Source organism: Moschus berezovskii, chromosome 25 (genome assembly GCF_049115385.1).
Source record: "Moschus berezovskii isolate FMDL1 chromosome 25, NW_MosBer_1.0, whole genome shotgun sequence".
NCBI lineage: Eukaryota > Metazoa > Chordata > Mammalia > Artiodactyla > Moschidae > Moschus > Moschus berezovskii.
Window position 1 is genome coordinate 36,434,086 of NC_142484.1, and position 19,221 is coordinate 36,453,306.

Consider the following 19,221-nt stretch of genomic DNA (forward strand, 5'->3'; position numbering starts at 1 on the left):
GAAGGAGGAATGGAGGGAGGGAGGAGGGAAGGAGGAAGAGACCCAGTTAAATTTCAATTTCAGATAGCAACAAATAAACTTCAGTATAGGCAACGGCAAGCCACTCCAGTACTCTTGCCTAGAAAATCCCATGGATGGAGGAGCCTGGTAGGCTGCAGTCCGTGGGGTCGCTAAGGGTCGGACACGACTGAGCGACTTCACTTTCACTTTTCACTTTCCACTTTCACACATTGGAGAAGGAAATGGCAACCCACTCCAGTGTTCTTGCCTGGAGAATCCCAGGGACGGGGGAGCCTGGTGGGCTTCCGTCTATGGGGTCACACAGAGTCGGACACGACTGAAGTGACTTAGCAGCAGCAGCAGCAGCATATTTGCTCCAAATATTACATGGGACATATGAATAATTTTTAGTAGATAAGTATAACCCCAATATTGCATAGAACACACTTATATTGCTACTATAAAGTTATTAGTTGTTTATCTGAAATTCAAATTTAACCGGGCATCCTACACTTTATCTAGCAACTCCTACCCTGGGAAAAATTGGACTCATCAGGTCTGGGAGAAACAGAGACCCTAAACACAGCCCCAGCTGTGAAGGAAGATGGGTAGGGCCCGAGAAACAAGATATGAGGCTGATGAATCCAAAACAGCCAAATGGGGAACAGAAAAGGGCAACAAGTAACATCTGAAGAAAGCATTACTGAGCCGGGGCTCCTCAGTCGGGGCCGGGCTGCAGGGTGCAGACAACACACAGGGCTGAGCAAGCGGTTCTCTCCCTCCCGGACAATCACAGGGCACTGTGGACTTTCCTCCCAGTTTATCTCCACATGTGCTCTGTCTGCTGCAGGGGGCTGCGCCCTACACGTCTACGGCTCCTCCCGTCTGTTCTTAAAGACAAGGCCCACACTTCCAACAAGGTACTCGTGTCTGCATACTCCTCTGGCTGTGTTCAAGAAGCGTACGTTGAACTGGAAGGGCTTGATCTGTCTTTTGCTCTAACAAGGTTCTGTCTCAGGAAGCTCATTATTGCTTAATTACTAGAAGGCAATTACTAAACATTACTATAATCAAGTACTGCAAGCTCACTTGCTTTACATCAGCTGCTAATTTCAGGTTATTGCAAGTTAATTATTCTCCCTGGCCAGGGATGGCAAACACCCACCTGCGCCATGGCTGCTTCTCATTCATCAGGCCATAATCTCCAGCATTTCTGTCATGGCCCTTTACAGTTGACCAAATGCTTTCACAGACATGATCTAATCTGGACCTCTCCACAAGAACTGGTTCTTATCATTCATTATGCAGGTGAGGAAACCAAGGGTTTAAGTGATTCACCCTAAGTCACACGCTGGCGAGTTGCAAGGTGACCTCTGTATCCCACACACCTCAAACTTCTTCCCTTGTGGGAACACCCTGTTTGCCCAGGTTCCTGGGTATCTGGACCATGATTTGAACACTTAACTATATGCCAGGAACTCTTCTGTTTCCATACATAATCTTATTTAACCTTTGCAACAGCCTTACTCGGTAGGCATTATTATCCCTATTCCACAGATAAAGAAATTGAGGTTCAAAGGGGTTAACTTATTTGTTTAAAATTACACAGCTAATGAGCTAAAGTGCCAGGATTCAAAACCCATGTTTTTCTGTGAAAAAAATTAAGCTGGAATCCTGTCTCACTCCTCTTACTGAAATAAATTCCAGATGGATTAGAGATTTGGATTTTTAAAAATGAAAACATGCAAGATTGCTAGAAGAAAGCATGATATACAGAAATCTTAAAGTGAGGAAGGCTTTCTAATAATTGCACAAAATCAAAGCCATTAAATAAAGATATTGACCCATTTGACTAATTTTTAAACATTCAGCATCATAAAACAAAGATGAACTAAAATATCTGAAAGGCATATAACTGATGCTAAAGCTCAAACTCCAATACTTTGGCCACCTCATGCGAAGAGTTGACTCACTGGAAAAGACTCTGATGCTGGGAGGGATTGGGGGCAGGAGGAGAAGGGGATGACAGAGAATGAGATGGCTGGGTGGCATCACTGACTCGATGGAGGTGGGTTTGAGTGAGCTCCAGGAGTTGGTGATGGACAGGGAGGCCTGGCGTGCTGTGATTCATGGGATCGCAAAGAGTCGGACACGACTGAGCGACTGAAATGAACTGAACTGAAGGGCTGCTGCTGCTAAGTCACTTCAGTCGTGTCCGACTCTGTGTGACCCCATAGAAAGCAGCCCACCAGGCTCCCCCATCCCTGGGATTCTCCAGGCGAGAACACTGGAGTGGGTTAATTTCCTATAAATCAATAAGAAAAGATGAATAACCCAATAGAAAAAAAAAGGGTAAAAGACATGAGCAGACAGTTTATCAGATGAAATTTAAATGGTACTTACATTAAAAAAACAAAATCAGCCTTGCTAATGAGTAAATTCAAACTATAATGAATTTATAAATTATAATTTATGATGAAAACTACAGTGAATTTGTAATCAGGGGCCATTTTTCATATCACATTGGCAATATTCACTCTGTATTGGACAGAGTGTAGAGAAATGGGGCACCTGTATACGGCTGGTGGGAGGCCAACCAATGCAATGGCTATGCAAGGCTGTATTGACTGAAAACTAACAAGACTATTATAATCCCTCTGACTCAACAATTCTACTTCCAAGGAGTTTACCCTGCACTGATACTGATACATATGTGCAGAGACACATGGAGTGGGATATATTACAACAATGTTTATAATAGCATATGAAATCAGCCTAACTCCGTCAGCAGGAAAATAGTTGTACAGACTGGAAACTATGCATCAATATTCTACGCAGCCCACTATGGACATCTGCAAAATACATTAAGTGAAAGAAGCAAGGTGGAGAATAGTGTGCCTAGTATGAAAAGCTGCCACTGTGCTCAGTTGCTCAGTCGTGTCTGACTCTGTGCAACCCCATGGGCTGTAGCCCGCCAGGCTCCTCTGTCCGTGGGATTTTCCCAGCAAGAATACTGAAGTGAGTCTCCATTTCCTCCCCCAGGGGATCTTCCTGACTCAGGGATCAAACGCATGTCTCCAGAGTCTCCTGCACGGCAGGCAGATTCTTTACCACTGAGCCACTGGGGAAGCCCATAGTAAAAGAGGGCATATAATTAATTCACTGCATCTGCAGGGGGTTCCCAGGTGGCACTAGTGGTAAAGAATCCACCTGTAATGTAGGAGGCGTAAGAGACTGTGGGTTCAATCCCTGAAGATCCACTGCAGGAGGGCATGGCAACCCACTCCAGTATTCTTGCCTGGAGAATCCCAGGTACAGAGGAGCCTGGCGGGCTACAGACCACAGGGTTGCAAAGAGTCGGACATAACTGAGCGACTAAGCACAGCCCAGCACATCTGCATAAAATATCTCCAGAAAAACTACGAAAGAAAACTAGTACAGTGTTTACTTTTGGAGAGACTGTAGTATCTAGCTCTTTTGGGGAAAGAAGATAACCTCCAACTCTTAATAAATTATAGGGACTTCCCTGATGGTCCAGTAGCTAAGACTCCACACTCCCAACGCAGGGGGCCCAGGTTTGATTCCCAGTCAGGGAACTAGATCCCACATGCCGCAACTAAGACCCAGTGCAGATAAGTAAATATTTTAAAAAAAGAAAATTATACTCTGCCCTTTCATTCAGTCTTACAATAGTGCTTAAAAGACAAGGTAGCTATCCTAATAGAGAAGGCAATGGCACCCCACTCCAGTACTCTTGCCTGGAAAATCCCATGGACGGAGGAGCCTGGTGGGCTGCAGTTCATGGGGTCGCGAAGAGTCAGACACGACTGAGCGACTTCACTTTCACTTTTCACTTTCACACATTGGAGAAGGAAATGGCAACCCACTCCAGTGTTCTTGCCTGGAGAATCCCAGGGACGGGGGAGCCTGGTGGGCTGCCATCTATGGGATCGCACAGAATCGGTCACAACTGAAGTGACTTAGCAGCAGCACCAGCAGCTATCCTAATACAGTGAAAGGGGCCCTTTTAAAAATATCTACTTGAGGTAAGCTGTCTCTTTCTGTTTTCTCTTTGCCCTGCTCCCCACCTTACTGTGACAGAGACCCTTTAAGGAATGTACCACCCAGGTTCTGGAGTTGCCTTTTCCAGTTCGTGGTGTATATTAAACCATGTCTCGCTACATGGTGGGCTCATTCTTTCACGCCAAATTCCCTTAAAACCAAGTATCCATCGTGTGTGTGACAGCCAAATCCAACGGGTAGAACGATAGGCTATTTGTGTCCCTAATAAAAACAAAACCCTCACCCCGTGAGGATCATGTACTGCCGCTCAGAAACTGCTCTCACTGGGCTCTGACACAGAACCTTCCTGAGGAGGCGGGAAGAACCTGTCTCCTTCTCCCCATTTTACAGAAATGGCCTTTGAAAGGAGGAAGAGTGACTTGCCTCAAGCTGCACAGCGTGCAAGCAACAGAGTCAGAAGAGACACCTGAGTCCCCTAACTCTAAATCAGAGCTGTTGCCAGGACAAATGAAGTCTGCAAATATAAATCCCCTGGACAAGGCTGGGGTCTAACCACCATGGAGGCTGGCAGGGACCCATGGATGGGAGGGAAGTCAAAAGCAGCCCTGAGTTTGCTTGCCTTTCCAACTTGGGAGGGGTATTATGAATCCAATAAAAGGGAGGAAAAAGAAAATAAAAAAAAAGCAGCCTCTGAGATTGGGGGGAGGGAGGGGGCGGGGACTGCTCCAAGTCTTCCTTGCAGCATGCGGAATTTAGTTCCTTGACCAGGGATCGAACCTGGGCCAACTGCTTTGGAAGCACAGTCTCCGTCACTGGACCACCAGGGAAGTCCCAAGAATATTTTTTGAGACACATGAAAAAATAAAGATATAAAACAAAGTAGGCCTGAGATCTCCACAGTATTATTTTCAAAGGCAAGACAGTAAGATATTTTATCTTATTCTTCGTACATGTTATCTTCCATATTTTCCTCTTTCCTCGAAATACAAAATGGATTTGGGAATCCAGAGGAATAAGGAAAGTGAAAAGTAATCCAAGGAATGGCATTTCACCAAAGGCCACATCGGAAGGATCCTGCTTAAGTCAACAACGCTCTTTCACTTTCCGTGGTGAGAAGGCGTCACTGCCCTGGGCCCAGATGTGTCTTCCCACAGAGAAGGGAGGTGAGTGGGAGGGCCGCCCCCCACCCACTTGGGCCCCCGTTCCGCGCACTCCCCCAGCAGGCCCAGCTAATTTGTTTTGCACCACAGCACCTGAGCACAGGAGACACTGGGTGGTTCAGGCCCCTTGTCTACCAGGGAGAAGGAAGATACCCTTCCACTCATTAATCCCTTTCCAAGAGGGGGAGCTTCTGTCTGCAAAACATGTTTGTTGCACTGATCTAAGAAAACGCCTTCTCAGACCCAACTTGCTGTTTCCGGCTTCTGCACAAGCCTGCCAGGCTCCCTCTGTTGTCCTCCTCCAACAATAAACAATACCACCCGCCAAGAGCTCTGGGGCCCGGGTGGGGGGTGGGGGTGGAATCTGTTATCCACGTTGTGTAAATCTGGGAGTGTGCCTAATCTTTCCTCCACAGAAGCTTTCCTGCGCCTGTTTGGCTGGACCGGAAGGACCTCATTATCAGCATCCTTAGGCTCCTCCCCTAGACTGAGATTCAGAGCAGCCGGGCCAGGCAGCCAGAGGTCAGAACTTCAGCCCCAAGCACTTCCCTCCAAGGTAGACCAGGGATTGGGGGTATCTCCTTCCCTGTCACTCCAGGCTGGACCCTACCCTCAGCTGTTAAACAGATTCTCTCCTCACTGGAAGCAGGAGAAAAGGAAAAATGGAAGCAAGTGTCCACATGCTTTGTGACTCAAATGGAGGAGATAAAATGTAGCAAATCTCCCAAGTTTTATCTCCCAAGACTTTGCCAGGTCCCCTGTCAACACAGAAGAATGCCTATTTGTCTAGAGCGTAGATGCTTTATACACATCAGCCTATTTCATCCTTGAAACCAGGCTTGTGGGGTGAGATTTCCTGGTGACTATTACTATCAATAACCTTTGACACCTATAGAAGGCCTCAGGTTTGCTCTCCTAAAAATTATCTTATCTGTATGTCTGTTAGTTGTTCAGTTGTGTCTGACTCTTTGCGATCCCATAGGCTGTAGCCCGCCAGGCTCTTTCATGGAATTCTCCAGGCAAGAATACTGCAGTGGGTTGCCATTCCCTTCAGGGGATCTTCCCGACTCAGGGAGGGAACCTAGGTTTCCTGCAATGCAGGTGGATTCTTTACCATCTGCACCACCAGGGAAGACCCTTATCTGTATCCTTGCAAATTCCTACATGGAATATGGAGTAAAAGTTCTCCTCCAGTCTACCCCAAACACCACACACACACACACACACAGAAGGCCACAAACCATTTGTCGCCAAGGCCTGCTGATGTGCTGTCAGAAATGTAGCCTGGGGCTTCCCTGGTGGTGCAGTAGATAAGAATCTACCTGCCAATGCAGGGGACATGGGTTCCCAATCTGGGAAGATCCCACATGCCTCAGAGCAAGTCAGGCCTGTGCCACAACTACTGAGCTTGCATGCTGCAACAGAAGTCCATGCGCCCAGAGCCTGTGCTCCACGAGACGCCACGCCATGAGAAGCCCAAACACCACAGCAAGAGAGTAGCCTCCTGCTCACCACAACTAGAGAAAGCCTGCATAAAAGCAATACAGTGCAGCCAAAAATAAAATCGAAAAAGAAAGAAATGTAGCCTGACTAGCCCCCTCCACTGCACCTTTGTCTCTACTGCACCAGCCTGGCTCCAGCCCTTGTCAACTCTCACCCAGCCAGCGATGTCTAACCAGGTTAAGTGTAACAAGGAATGACTGTCCTCACTAGCAGGCCTTCAATATTTATCAAAAGCCTTACCAACACCCACGCTCTTTAATCTAACAATTTTGCTTCTGGGAGTTTTCCCTAAGGAATGATTCCAAGACGTACACACGGATTTATTCACAGTAGAGCACAAAGAAAGTTCGTTCCAGTATTACTTAATATAGTCCCCAAAAACGGAGTGGGTAAAGCCTCTATCCAACAGTGGAGAAATGGTTACATGGAACCACATGATGTGACATTATGAAACATATACGTGGAAGAAAATACATTTAAAAAGTGCTTCCTCTAAGTGGGATTATAGATTATTTTCTTCTTGATCTATTTATATCTTTTCTAAACTTTCTTCAATAAATACGACTTATTTAGAAACAATATGCTTTATTAAAATATAGGGACTCAATACTGGTAAGGGAAACACAGAACAGGTAGACACATAATCAGCTAGTGATCATCCACATTTAATTAGCTCTTCTGAAAGCAGAATCTTCCTATGGGTACAAAGCAAAAGACATAACTGCATTCACACTTTCCATGCTGGGAACTCACTTCTGGAAATTCACTTTAAGGAACAAACTCAAAATGCAATATGAACAGAAATGCTCATTACATCTTACCTAAACGAACTGGAAACAATCCAGTTGTCCAGCTCGGGCAGTGTTGTATAGAACATCAATACCATGGAATGCAGGGCAGCTGTCAGAAATGCCAGTTAGGAAAACTATGTAGAAATATGAAATAATGTTGAACATAAGCTACAAAACTAAAAGAATACACAAAGCTGCATTTATCAGGACTGTAGCTATAAAATATAAGCATGGATGTGAACAAGGGCATTTCCAAAAGCAAGAGCATATATTGCATTTAGTTTATGAGATCACAGGGAGCTTTTTTTAAAATTTCATCCTCCCCACCTTTTAAACAAGTTTTAACATTTTGCATATACCATAGACACATTTTTTTAAAACGCAGAAGACATAGAAAAAGGAATTAGCAAAAGCAACCCAAACACTACCAGCATTTTGATATGTTCCTGTCTCTTTTTCCTAAGCACTACATGATTTAGTTTGGTTTTGATCACTGTAATCATGACAAGATTTCCTTCAAAGTAGTTAAAAAAATCATTTCAATTTTTAAAACCAGAGAACATAACAAAGACCTGTAGGAACATATACCAATGGGTTTTGTCAAGTGCTGTCAAGGGAACTGACCTCATACAATGTCTGACTGTAAAAAAAACAGCAATTTCACACCATGGTGACAGAACAGCTGGAATGATCAAAGTTCCTAACACCTGTGGAAGACTCTTAGGCTTGTGGTGGTGTTGTTCAGTCGCTAAGTTGTGTCTGACTCTGCAACCCCATGGACTGCAGCACGCCAGGCTTCCCTGTCCTTCACTGTCTTCCGGACTTTACTCAAACTCACGTCCATCGAGTCAGTGATGCCACCCAACCATCTCATCCTCTGTCTCCCCCTTTTCCTCCAGCCCTCAATCTTTTGCAGCATCAGGGTCTTTTCCAGTGAGTTATCTCTTCAAATCAGGTGGCCAAAGTATTGGAGCTTCAACATTAGTCCTTTCAGTGAACACCCAGAACTGATTTCCTTTAGGATGGACTGGTTGGATCTCCTGGCTGTCCAAGGGACTCTGAAGAGTCTTCTCCAGCACCATGGTTCAAAAGCATCAATTCTTCAGTGCTCAGCCTTCTTAGGCCTGTATCAATAGCCAAAAGCCAGGAGCGTGGAGAGTGCTGTGCTACTCAAGCTGACATTGTTGTAAATTAGAAGCAATTTTCTCAGATTTGGAAAAGATAATGGGGGACTTCCCTGGTGGCTCAGTGGTTAAGAATCCAGTTTCCAGTGAAGGGACCTGGGTTCAATCCCTGGTCGGGGAACTAACCGAACAACGAAGCCCGTGAACAACTACTGAGCCCATGCGCTCGTGAGCCCGTGCTGTGCTATTAGAGAGAAGCCCCTCACACTGCAGCTAACTACAGAAGCTCCCATGAGCCACAACAAAGACCCAGCACAGCCTAGATAAAAAATTTTTTTAATTAAAAATAAAATTAAAAAAATAAAAGATAATAGATGTAACAATGGACTAAGTTTTCAAATCAGGAAAAGCTTGAAGGGATCCAATCCAACTGGTTGCTTGATCCAGCATATTTTACCTCCTTGACACCGACCTGACAGCCTCACCAGCAAGGATCCCTCCAGAAAGAAAAAGGGGGATTGCTATGTAAGCAACGCCTGGGCTCCGCTGCCCATTGAATGTGGGCCCTGCAGACAGGGAGGCGAGGCTCAGTCTGCTTTCCTCATGGACGGGCTCAGTTTCTGCAGGAGTGTGATACTTTGGGGCTTTTCAAACAACAGGGCCCCTGACAAACTGACTATTCATCTCTTCCATGTGTGTCTAGCAAAGCCTCTGTCTTCTGTCACAAGGCTGGGGAAAGCGGCTGGGCTGGGCTGGGCTGATGAAGACATAAGATGCCACTGTGAACACGGCCAACCTCATTCAGATACTGCCTACATCAAGGTAAAAAGTCACATTGCATTCTTTGCTTTAGAAGTTTTTGGAAACGAACTCATGGACAAAATGCAATGTGACTACTCCACTACAATATTAATTTAATATTTCCAAAGAACTAATCTGACCATGCCATTCCCAGACTTCAAACTCCTCAGAGATCCTAGCTGCCCACACAAGCTCACTGTGAGAGGAAGAACAGGGTCCTGGTGAAGGAGGTAAACCTAGGAACCAAACTGCCTGAGTCTGAGTCCTGTCTCTGCCCCGAAGAGTTGGGCGACTGTGGGCAAGTTCCCTTTCCTCTCGGTGCCCACATTTCTTTATTTGTAAGTAGGGATAATAACAGCACCTACTTCATGGGGTTATTTTACAGATGAAAAGATTTACTACAACAAAGCACAAAGAAGAGAGCCTGGCACCCAGTAAATCTCAGGTGCTTATATATGGAATTCTGCTTAATGCTATGTGGCAGCCTCAATGGGAGAGGAATTTGGGGGGGAATGGATACGTGTATGTGTATATCTGAGTCCCTTCATTGTCAGCCCGAAACTATCACAACATTGTTAATTGGCTATACCCCAATACAAAATAAAAAGTAAACAAAAAATTTTTTTAGGTACTTATAAATCTTATTAAGTCATTGTTGGAAAGTTCAAATTCCCTAGCAGGGCACACAGAGTCACCCATAACCCAGTCCCTGCTCATCTCTTTGGCTTCGTTTCTCATGACCTTTGAGTTACCACCACCTCCACGATGATCACACAGCCATGCCAAGCTCCCAGACTGTGGCCCCTGAGGCAGGTTCATCTCTCCATGGCTCTACTCACAAGGAGAGGCCATTCTCTCCTTGTTGCTGGTGAGCAATCACACAGCTCTGGACCCCTCCATCCTCCCCTGTGGGAATCAGCCCCTCTCTCCTTTACACTTCCACCATGTGCCATGAGACTCCCTTCATAGGTACTTCATTATCCTCACTGGTTCGGGGATCCTGCTTCCCCCACTAGACCTTAAGGACAGAGGTGCCTATGAATTTCTGTCTGTACCCCCACTGCCTGTCACTCAGGAGATCCCGAGTAAATAGTTGTTAAATAAATGCAAAAGAAATATTGATCAGAACATGCAAAAACTAGGAATAGTTTTCAGAGAACCTCAACACCAGGATGAGGAAACCAAACCCCAAAACACTTTGATCCTGAGGAGAGTTAATTGGCAAAGATCATATAACCAAAGAGAAGAAAGAAAATGATAATTTCCCAGGGGAAAGCCAAACCTTATTATAATTCAGTGTCTCTGTGTGTGTTGGAGGAGGGGGAGGAGAAGTGACATTAATAATGGTTCTAAACTAACTGGTGTTGACTAATCACTGAACAGCAGGTTTTAAATGTTTTCTATAGGGGAAAAAAAAAAAAAGCTGATTGGGAAGTATTTTTTTTACTTTGTTCAGAGCACATTTTATTTCAATATAAAACACTACACAGGACCCAGAATGCAAGAAAAGAGATGTAATTTTTGCTGAATGCCTACAGTGAGCCAGCTACTTTAAAAATAATATCATTTCTATTTACTAAGCAGAAGGTGTTAGACACAGAACCATTCACTTTAGACGCATCATCAGATTTGATAATGCAAGTCCTCAACAACTCTGAGAACTAAGTATTTCCCTCTGCATTCTACAGATGAAAAAAAAAGTCATCATTCCATACATTTTTAGTGAGCATCTTCTCTGTGCAAGTCACTGACCCAGGAGCCCAGGCTACAATGATGAACAGGCAGACAAAGTTCTCCACACCCTTCACAGAGTATACATCCTAGCTGAACAGAAAAGAGAGCAAGGAATGAATGGGGAAAGGAACACATACATAGATAAACAAGAAAAATATCAAATAGTGGCAACTGCCAGTAAAGAACAAAAATAAAAGGAAAGGACAGAGTGTATACAGACAGCAATTTTATTTGGGTGCAGCATGTGGCATATGGGATCTTCATTCACCGACCAGATATAGGAATTTTACCCCCTGCATTGAAAGCGCAGAGTCTTAACCACTGGACCACAAAGGAAATCCCCAGACAGCAATTTTAGAGTGAATAGTCAGAGAAGGCCTCTCTGGGATAGCTGTATTTAAAATAAGGTTAGAATAAGAAAAAAGTCAAGCACATGAAGATAGGAAGAACAGGGACTTCCCTGCTGGTCCAGTGGTTAAGAATTTGCCTTCCAATGCAGGGGACACATGTTCAATCCCTGATTGGGGTCCTAAGATCCTACATGTCATGGGACAACTAAGCCCACATGCCCTAATGAAGACCCAGTGCAGCCGAAAAATAAAAACTGGAAGAGCATTTTGGGCTGAAGGAATAAGTAGTACAAAGAGGCCTAAAAAGCAAGAATGGACTTGGCATGTTCAAGGAGCCAAAACTAAAACAACGAGGCTGGGTGCATGATCAAGGAGAAAAGGCTAAGAAACAGACCACGGGGCAGGCAACACACAGCTCAGTCAGTCACGGCCAGGAGTCAGGATTTCATTCTCAGTGCAACAGGAGGCCACCTGGAGGGGGAAGGATGGTTGGGAATGTGACATAAATCACTTAACGTTTTCCAAAGATTTCCTTGGTCCTTGTATTATAGGCAGAGTCTTGTGGCAGAGATACAGGTTGAAGCAGGGTAACTAGGAGATTACTGCAGGAAGCCTAGGTGAGAGATGATGTGGCTTGGACTAAGATGTAAGTAATGAAGATGGCGGGAAGGTGATAAGCTTTGGGAATGTTTTTGAAGATAGAGCTAGAAGACTGAAATTGCTGAAAGACTGGATCATGATGGTGGAAGAAGAAAGAAATCTAAAGTAAGGCCTATGGCCGCTAGCCGGGCAGAGTCAGGAGCGTGCCACCAGCTGCCGAGTGGACCCTGCCTGCAGCCTGGGAGGGAAGAGCGCCCTGCGACCGGTGGGCCAGAGCCCCGCCCAGGTACGCCACGCCACGCCACGCCCAGGCACGCCACGCCACGCCCCCGCACGGCCCAGCATGCCCCGCGGGGCTCGGGCGAAGGCAGCTGCCGAGGCGCCCGCCAGCCCCCAGCGCACCCGGCTTCTGCGCATCCGGAGTTGGAGCGCCGGACCTTCCCTACCTCCCAGCCCTGCCTCCTTCTGCAGAGCAGAGCTCAGTAGAGCTTGGTGGGTTTTGCCTTTTGCTCTGGGAGGAGAGGAGCGGACGATGCGGAGAAAAGATTGAATGTCAAAGGAAAAGTGATTCTGTCAGTGCTGGTTGTCTCAGCTGTCATTGTCGTGTGTGGGGAATACAGCCACAGCCCAGAAGGCTCTCTGTTCTGGATAAACCCGTCAAAAAACCCCGAAGTTGGTGGCAGCAGCATTCAGAAGGGTTGGTGGTTTCCGAGATGGCTTAACCACGAAGAAGAGGAAGACACAGAAGAAAAGGAACAGAGAAAGGAAGACGAAAGCAAGCTTCATCTCTGGACTGATTCAACCCACTTAGATGCCCCGAGGTTGTGACCATGACGGAATGGAAGGCGCCTGTAGTGTGGGAAGGCACTAACAATAGAGCCATCTGGGATGATTATTAGGCCAAACAGAAAATTACCATCGGCCTGACGGTTTTTGCTGTCGGAAGTTACATTGAGCATTACTTGGAGGCGTTCTTAACGTCTGCTAATAAACACTTCATGGTTGGGCACAGAGTCATATTTTACATCATGGTGGATCATGTCTCCAGGATGCCTTTGATAGACCTGGGTCCTCTGCGCTCCATCAAAGTGTTTGAGATCAAGCCTGAGAAGAGTTCCACGATGCGCGTGAAGACCACTGGGGAGCACGTCATGGCCCACATCTGGCACGAGGCTGACTTCCTCTTCTGCATGGATGTGGACCAGGTCTTCCATGGCAAGTTTGGAGTGGAGACCCTGGGCGAGTCGGTGAGCAAAGCTACAGGCCTGATGGTACAAGGCAGATCCCTGTAAGTTCACCTAGGAGAGGTGGAAGGCGTCTGCAGCATACATTCCTTTCAGCAGAGGGGATTTTTATTACCACGCAGCCATTTGGGGGGGGGGAGCACCCTCTCAGGTCCTGAACATCACCCAGGAGTGCTTCAAGGGAGTCCTCAAGGACAAGAAAAATGACATAGAAACCCAAAGGCATGATGAAGGCCATCTAAACAAGAATTTCCTTCTCAACAACCCACTAAAATCTTATCCCCGGAATACTGCTGGGATTATCATACAGGCCTGCCTTCGGATATTAAGCTTGTCAAGTTATCTTGGCAGACAAAAGAGTATCATGTGGTTAGAAATAACTGACTTTGTGCCAGTACATTTTTGAATTTGAGAGAGTATTATTCTGGCTACTTCCTCAGAAAAGTAACACTTAATTTTAACTTAAAAAAATATATTAACAAAAGACCAACACAGCAAGTACATATTATTTCTCCTTGTAACTTTGAGCCTTGTAATATGAGAGAATGAATCTGTGGTAATCAGATGTAAATTCCCAGTGATTTCCTATCTATTCTGGGTTGGGGAGGCAGGGAGAGGATACACTATCAGTTGAACCAAAAAAAAAAAAATTGCCATAGACAAAGAAAAAGCCAGAAACACTCTTATTTGTGCCAGCTGACCTACTGGAGAGAAGTATGCAAAGGGAAGTGTATGGCAACAAGATACACTTGTGAGGGACTGTCCTCTTGATTTCAGTCTTTCTATCTCTGCTGGATCTGAAGCAACACAGAGTTGCTTTTGTAGCAGGAGAACTCTTAGTAGACCACAGTCTACCTTGGTGATCCTCAAATGGTTGAGTCAATGTCCTTTCCTTGTCAGGACATTGTTTGGCTCCTGTGCCAAGACTAGTCAAGATTCCCAGTGGATATGGTGGAGATGTTGGGAGTTATAGGCAATCTAAATGAGCCAGTGGGTGCTCCGCATGAAATGAGAACAAAGCCTCAAAATAAGTTGGCAATGAGTTGTTGTAAGTTGGTATGAAATAAGCAAAGAGAGGGTAGAAAGACAGGGAGCTAATCACTGTGGGCCAGTGCCTCCTCTGAGGGGCACAGGGCAGGGTTGGCACATAAATATGGCATGGATCCAGGTGCTGAATGGGAGGCAGAGTGGGTGGTCTCCAGTCTCCTCAACCATTATGACAGCCAGAGCAGTGTTGTCTTAGAAGATGCTTCTTGTTTTGGCTAAGTCATATTCAGTATGCCAGACTCTGGAACTTGAGTCTTCAGATCCTTGGTCAGAAGAAGTGGATGGTGTCACAGGAGACAAAGACCTGCAGGGGACTGAAGAGGCTTGCAAGGGGTTACATTTCCCAGACTTGGACTTTATGACAGTCGGTCATCAGCGAGTTCTGCTACCACCTGCTCTAACCCTCAGCCCATCAAGCCCCAAGTTGGCGGGCTAACATCAAGGAACCTCTCATTTCCCCTTGCACTACTGAAGTATAACAACCAGACGTGTTTAATAAAATGGGTAATTGATTTTATATCAAAAGTAGAGGGGATGGCAATGGGAGATCCAGTCCTTGTAACTGAACATCTTATCATTCAGTTCCTTTCTCTAAAAGAAGCTCTAAAATCTTATGTATTATTTAAAGCTAAGCAAGTCGATGTAAAGGAGGTTAGGAGGCAACATTTACATATTCAGGCACGTTTATATTTTGCTTGTGTTCCAGTTTACGATATTGCTTTCCATTTTCAAGCAGCTGACTTGAAGAGCCATTGCACTGGCTTGATGCTCAGCACTGTGAGCTTCTTTGATAGAATGAAACTTCCATTTTCTCTGCTGTTTCACTGTGCCTCCTACTCTTCAGTTCTTGCCAAAATTTTTCACAACCCAGTAAAACAAAAGAAAACCAACAAAAGTCCTGAAGAAGTGGGCTTGTAAAAGAAAAAGGCGATCAAAGGTCGGTTAGGACTCTTGCCTCTCTATAATTCAAGTTTTTTGGGATCCATTCTGGAGTAGGGAAATTTCATAATTTAAGTCTGAAAGCAAAGAAATGACATATCCTCAAAGATCAGACAAAAAGAATGATGTTTCCTTTCGAAGGGATCTTGATTTTTTTTTAAGTTCACTTAAATTTAAAATCCAAATGGACAAACTCAAAAATCTTATTAATAATGTTAAAAAACTAAAATTCCTGATTTACAATTAAATAAATTATTTTCTCGGTAAAAAAAAAAAAAAAAGTAAGGCCCAGATATTTTGGCGTGAGCACTTGGAAGGAATACCAGCAGCACTTAACTGAGGGGGGAAGGCTGAAAGAGCAAGTTTAGACTACATCCAGAGTTCTCTTTCAGTCATATTAAATTTGCAACGTTGCCTAGACATCTCTCTGGATATGAATCTAGAGTTCCAGAGAAAGTCTGAGGATGAAGCTACAGATCTGAGGGTCATTAGCCAAAGGATGTTATGGCAAGTCATCAGATTAAAACAGGATATCTACAAAGGGTGAATAAATAGAGAAGAGGCCATTTCAGAACATGAGGCACATTTTCATTTAGAGGTTGAAGACAGAGATTTTCTTTTTGAGAGTTTTGTTTTTAAAAATATTTACTTATTTGGCTGCACTGGGTCTCAGCTGTGGCACATGGGATCTTAGATCTTCATAGAGGCATGGGAACTCTTAATTGCAGCACGTGGGATCTAGTTCCCTGACCAGGGATTGAACCCAGACCTTCTGCACTGGGAGCAGAGTTCTAGTCCCTGGACCACAGGGAAGTCCCGAGAGAAGGAGACTTGAAGACAGTCAAGGGAGGTATGAAGAGACCCAGGAAAGCAGAGTGTCAAAGAGAAGTCAGCCTTGTCACATGCTGCTGAGAGAATAAGACCAAAACAAAGCAGTGGCCTTCAGCTTGGCAACATGAAGGTCACTGGATGACACAGACAAGAATAGTCCCTGTGGACTATGAGATGAAATTAGGGTGAGGGGAAGTAGTCAAAGCCAAAACAAGAGACAATTTTTAAGTTTTACTGAGAAAGGGAATGCAGAAACTAGAAGATAGCTCAAGAGGGGAATAAGATCAACAGACTTTTAAATTAATGAATTTATCTTGTAATATTTGAGAAACAAAATTAGAAAACTTTTAATTTTGTGAGGGCTGTTTTCAGGTAAATATTCATTTCAGTTCAGTCACTCAGTTGTGTCCACCTCTTTGTCCAACCATGGACTGCAGCATCCCAGGCCTCCCTGTCCATCACCAACTCCCGGAGTTTACTCAAACTCATGTCCATTGAGTCGGTGATGCCATCCAACCATCTCATCCTCTGTTGTCCCCTTCAGTTCAGTTCAGTTCAGTCGCTCAGTAGTGTCCGACTCTTTGCAACCCCATGAATCACAGCACGCCAAGCCTCCCTGTCCATCACCAACTCCCAGAGTTCACTCAAAGTCATGTCCATCGAGTCGGTGATGCCATCCAGCCATCTCATTCTCTGTCGTCCCCTTCTCCTCCCACCCCCAATCCCTCCCAGCATCAGAGTCTTTTCCAGTGAGTCAACTTGTCACATGAGGTGGTCAAACGAGCATATTTATTTGCAACTGAAAATTATCCAGTGATGGATAAATTTCACAGTGGCAGAAAGAAGTGGCATAATTATAAGATCAAAGATCCATAAGACTTGGTCTTAAGACAGTTCATAATGTGCTCAAGGTAAAAGAATTGGTAGGAAGGGAGCTGGAATACTTTCCCGGGTCTGTTTGATTCTTATATACATCCTTTTTTCCCCACACCATCGACAGTAATATAATAGAGTAGCATTTGCAAAAGATTCCAACTCCAGGCTCTGAATATCATCTGAACAGTTAGAAGGAATCTTAACTTGGGAGAATTAACACAAACACACACCCACTTCTATGTAAGCCAGCTCTGTTCATCATACAGAATCCTATGATTGCATTTTCACTCAAATGTCATTTAATCTGGCTATGGTCCTACCAGCAGTAGAATCTTCATTGTTATCCTTTTATGTACAGAGTGGCTTTGAGGAGGGGATGGGGACATTGAGATATATCACTGTGCAGAGTAAGAGGGAACAGGTCAGGAAATAAACTCTCTAGTGACTGCAATAAGGCAGTTAAAAATATTTTAAGAATGTCAGTTGTGTTTTTATATTTAGCAAAAGTGAAGATGGAAATCAAGTTATATGATCATTGTTTCTTTCCTCTTTACATAGTGATCTTTGGAAGGGAGTGGCTGTGGCTGTGCCAGGAAGTGGCCTCTTGCCATCTGTTTCCCACGCCCACTCCTGCTCTACCACGTGGAGGCACAACCCCACCCCCTCAGCCCCATCGTTCTCTCACCTGGTTTCACATTATCTGTTCTAGTTTACTTCTTCCTTCAGGGCAACACAGATGCCATCTCCCCCATGATGTCCTCCCTGATTCCTCCTTCTCTGAACCTTTACAGCACTAAGTACTAGTACCATGTAACTTTAGCTGTTGATCACATTAAGCCTTTTTTTTTTTTTGATCAGAAAAAAGGTTTATTACAAGGGCCAACCAAGGAGAAAAGATGGGCTTATGCTCAAAAAAAAAGTCATATATATATATATATATATACACGTATGAAACATTACTTTGCCAACAAAGGTCCGTCTAGTCAAAGCTATGGTTTTTCCAGTAGTCACGTATGGATGTGAGAGTTGGACTATAAAGAAAGCTGAGCACTGAAAAATTGATGCTTTTGAACTGTGGTGTTGGAGAAGACTCTTGAGAGTCCCTAGGACATCAAGGAGATCCAACCAGTCCACCCTAAAGGAAATCAGTCCTGAATATTCATTAGAAGGACTGATGCTAAAGCTGAAACTCAAATACTTTGGCCACCTGATGCGAAGAACTGACTATCACTAGAAAAGACTCTGATGCTAGGAAAGATTGAAGGCAGGAGGAGAAGGGGACGACAGAGGATGAGATGGTTGGATGGCATCACTGGCTCAATGTACATGAGTTTGAGTAAGCTCCAGGAGTTAATGATGGACAGGGAAGTCTGGTGTGCTGCGGTCCATGGGGTCACAAAAAGTCAGACATGACTGAGCAACTGAACTGAACTGAACTGACTGGGTCACTTTGCTGTGCACCTGCAATTATCACAACATTATTAATCCGCTATACTCCAATATAAAATAAAAAGTTTAAATAAAAAAATAAAAAGGAAAAATGAATAAAGTGTCATTTTACATTGAAAAATCTTCATTATCTTCACCCATCATTAGACTATCTTTAAATGTATTAAAGCTAAAACTTTAAATGTATTAGAAGCTAAAACTTGTGGAAAATAAGAAATTTTATTGGAAGTAAAATGGGTTTTATTATAAAGCATATTTTATATTCTAACTTTGTCCAGTATTTCTTTACTCTGAAAATAAATAAGTAGGGAGAAAAAAAAAAAGACCTTTTTTTTTTTATCATATTAAGTCTTAAAACTATTCTCTGATTCCAATATCAATCAGAGTGAGAGTACTTTTCAGTAGGAAATTCAGTGTGATGATTGGCCATTGTTACTGGGAAAGGCAGCTTTGTCATGGAAAGATCCAGAGGGATTTGAGTTGAAATTGTGGCTCTGCTTCACCTCTGATAAGCTGAGTGAGCTTGGGCAAGTCTCCTTCTGAGCCTGGCTACCCTCACAGACAATGGGAATATTACTACCTACCACTATGTATCCACAACGAGCTTGCGCTTCTGCTAAGAACCCTGCAGCGGCTTCCCATGGTTTTCAAAAATCAAATCCGAAACTCTTCAACCTGTTTACAGCTTCCTCAGCCTCACGTCTCACCTACCTCACATGCCATACTCCAGTGGCAATGAATTTCTTGGG

The 19,221-nt window shown here is 44.4% G+C and overlaps 1 protein-coding gene and 1 pseudogene across 2 annotated transcripts in view; one reads left to right on the forward strand and one right to left on the reverse strand.

The window, feature by feature from the left end:
• RAB30 (RAB30, member RAS oncogene family) overlaps window positions 1-19,221 on the reverse strand; it is a 105,632-nt gene that overhangs the window by 35,246 nt on the left and 51,165 nt on the right. Inside the window, exon 1 of one of the 2 annotated variants that reach the window (XM_055416099.2) lies at window positions 7,508-7,644. The exons of the other annotated variant lie outside the window; for it this stretch is intronic. The gene's annotated coding sequence lies outside the window, so the exon portion shown is untranslated. Of the gene's footprint in view, window positions 1-7,507; window positions 7,645-19,221 lie in introns of those variants that run through there. 2 annotated transcript variants of the gene reach the window in all.
• LOC129548378 (N-acetyllactosaminide alpha-1,3-galactosyltransferase pseudogene) lies at window positions 605-13,714 on the forward strand (annotated as a pseudogene).